The sequence below is a fragment of the Lasioglossum baleicum genome, chromosome 19 (assembly GCF_051020765.1).
Source record: "Lasioglossum baleicum chromosome 19, iyLasBale1, whole genome shotgun sequence".
Classification (NCBI taxonomy): Eukaryota; Metazoa; Arthropoda; class Insecta; order Hymenoptera; family Halictidae; genus Lasioglossum; species Lasioglossum baleicum.
This window is the reverse complement of record NC_134947.1, coordinates 2,733,760-2,736,491: the sequence shown is the minus strand read 5'-3', so window position 1 is coordinate 2,736,491 and position 2,732 is coordinate 2,733,760. Positions and strand designations below refer to the sequence as shown.

General features: G+C 43.0%; 1 long non-coding RNA gene across 1 annotated transcript; it reads left to right on the top strand.

The window, feature by feature from the left end:
* The first annotated feature begins 644 nt into the window (after positions 1 to 644).
* On the top strand, positions 645 to 2,363 carry LOC143218529 (uncharacterized). The gene is made up of 2 exons (XR_013011107.1): positions 645 to 860; positions 1,026 to 2,363. It is a non-coding gene; the product is annotated as an uncharacterized LOC143218529 (long non-coding RNA).
* The last annotated feature ends 369 nt before the right edge of the window (positions 2,364 to 2,732 follow it).

The following is a 2,732-nucleotide window of genomic DNA, read 5'->3' as shown; positions in this document are numbered from 1 at the left end:
TATCGAAATCGGATAGAAAATAGTACATCGATCGATTTACAATTACAAATTTTTACAATAATATCGTAAACTAAAGCCGATCGACAGAAACTGTAAAGGGAAATGTTGTTCAGAATCATGGTATTGACAACATATCCAAAGCTTATCGAAATTGGCGAGGATTCACATCATCGAGAAACTTTTGTTCGTTGCGACATCGCGGCGTGCCACCGACACTCGGCTGCCGGCGCGCCGGGCTCAGCCGGGCAGCACGCGTCTAGCTCGCGCTCTGATTGGTCCGTGTTTTTCGTTAATAACTCGTTAACGAAGCCGCGGACGACATTTTTTCAAAGGAAAATGTCGCTTGAAATGACCTCAGGAACCTCCCATTTTCGGCTCCGGACCTAATTTTGAGACACCCTGTATATCCGCAAGGGGAGAGGCGAATCGCGAATCTGCAAAGTCGTGAGTTCGCCACGCTTGATGGAAAGCGAAGCGGTATTCGCTATCACCACGGATGGAATCAACGATCAGACGGAGTGAAGCGCACGTTCGGATGCTGTTCCGTAGCACAAGGTAACGCACAATTTCGCTTAATCGGTTGTCTTTTTCTTTTCTTCTTCGAGAAAGTAACTCGAAGCATTGTTTCTTCTGTTTCCAGAATGCAATGCAATCACCAACAACTGCCTACATCGTGGCGCGTGCGACCACGAGCAAACCGTTTCCACGCAACGGGAGAGAGGCGAATCGGAAAAACGCGGAGTGTCCTCCGGTTCGCCCCGTTTTCACCGAAGCGAAGCGATTTTCGCGAGTCACGCCGATGGAGTCCGCGCGATCGGCTGATCAGAAGCGTACGATCCGGTGCTGTGCGATCGCACACGGTAAAGTACGACATTCCTTGTTCGGTTTTTTTTTCTTTTGTTTCCATCGAGAAAGCGACTCGATACATTTTTTCCTCTCTGCGGAGTATACTTTTTTTGTTTTCGTTCAACTGCCATCCTCGTGGATGATAAACAATAATTAAAATTTATTTGCCGGTTTGTCAGATGTCCATTATTTCGAAAAGGCACTATTACATGAGGATGAATGGGATATGCAGCATCTCCGATGACATGCGAATTATTTGGAAAATACTCTTCAGGCAATTCAATAAAACCGGCTACTGGTGCTACTGGAGAGTAGGGTTGCCAGATGCTGGACGTGCCCGGCCCCTTACTTTTCCGTCTCTCGCCCACAAGCTGCGTTAAGCCTGCCTTCGCTTCCCCCACTCTTACCACTGCCGCTGCCGCGTGCCGCGTGGAGCATGCTACCGAGTGGCGCAGAAAACACCGTACGCTTATACAAGCTGATTTGCTTCAGAAAGGTAGGCTATATACTGCTATAATGAAATAAATTTATTCGTGTATTGTTAAATAAACACAAATTAAGGTTTGAAAAATGTATATTTGCGACACCTGCTAATTACAATCACTGCTATTGCTTTCGCTAGTATTCTATTCTACCTAAAGGTAAGCTATACTGCAATAACGAAATAAATTTATTCTTGTATATTGTTAAATAAACACAAATTATGTTTGCCCCCATTACGAGGGCCGTCCTGTCGGTCGATGCAGGACGAAACTAGAAGGGTCTCACAGACGGGCCTACCTGGGCCTACCCACACATTTGAAATGTCTGCCAGACGGCTCTGACGTCACCAAGTCTGTCTGATGTAGGACCCACTGTGATGGTACCCTAAGGCAGGGCCCGCTAGATAGCCTTACTGATGAATCCTCTAGCGGGCCTAGGACGAAACGCTCCTTCCTTTTTCCTCCTCTCTTTCAGATTGGTCGAGCTCCCTTTCCATCTTACATCAGTTCCCACAGTAGGAATAACTGACATGAACAACGTAAACTATTTCGAAGAATATTTAGTAGCGGGAGCAAGAATAGATGTGGCTTTGGCACTGACCAACCTTGGTCAGTTGATAAAAGTGTGTAACGATGGCCTAAGCCAACAGCCCGGTGCAACGGGCTGCGAATGCACGGTGCATTCTAGCTGCACTGCTGTGCGCAAGTTTGGCGCTGCAGTTTACAGTTGCAATAATTTTGACACGCATGAAAGCGTTCGACACCAACAACCAGCAAGAAATGAACGCAAAGAAAAAATTAAAAACCTGCATTTCTTTTTTGATTTTATTTATTGTGATTTTAAGTTTAGCGATAGTGGCTTGCGGCAACATGCATTAAATTTTATATTATTTTATAGTAATTTTATAGTAATATGACTCTATTTTTATATATCGACAACGTGGAAACACTGCATAGGATTGACTAGTCAATCTAGACAACGCTATCCCGAGCGATTTGTATAGTATCTCCTTTTGTAAATATATTATATTTTTGTTAAGCACATATTGTCAAACCTTTTCGTCTACCTTTCCAACATCCGTAACTATGGTTCAAATTTCAAACGACTTCAAATTTCGAAATCTTTCTCCAGCCATGACTTATTACGTTGAAGGAATCTCGCTTGTTTATAATATGACTGTTTCCACTTCTGTTTTAATTTACTAGTGAATACTTTTAAACTCTTCGTTAATCCTTCTGATTGTTCCGGAGAAAGATTAATTCGTTCACATATTTCTTTATATAAGAATGAGTAATCACCCATGTCTTTTGACGAATTCTTTAATCTGATAAATAAGTCTCCATATTTTCTAAAAGCTTCCATTCTCGACACTCGACAATTAATATCTGAATAGCAAAGATGAA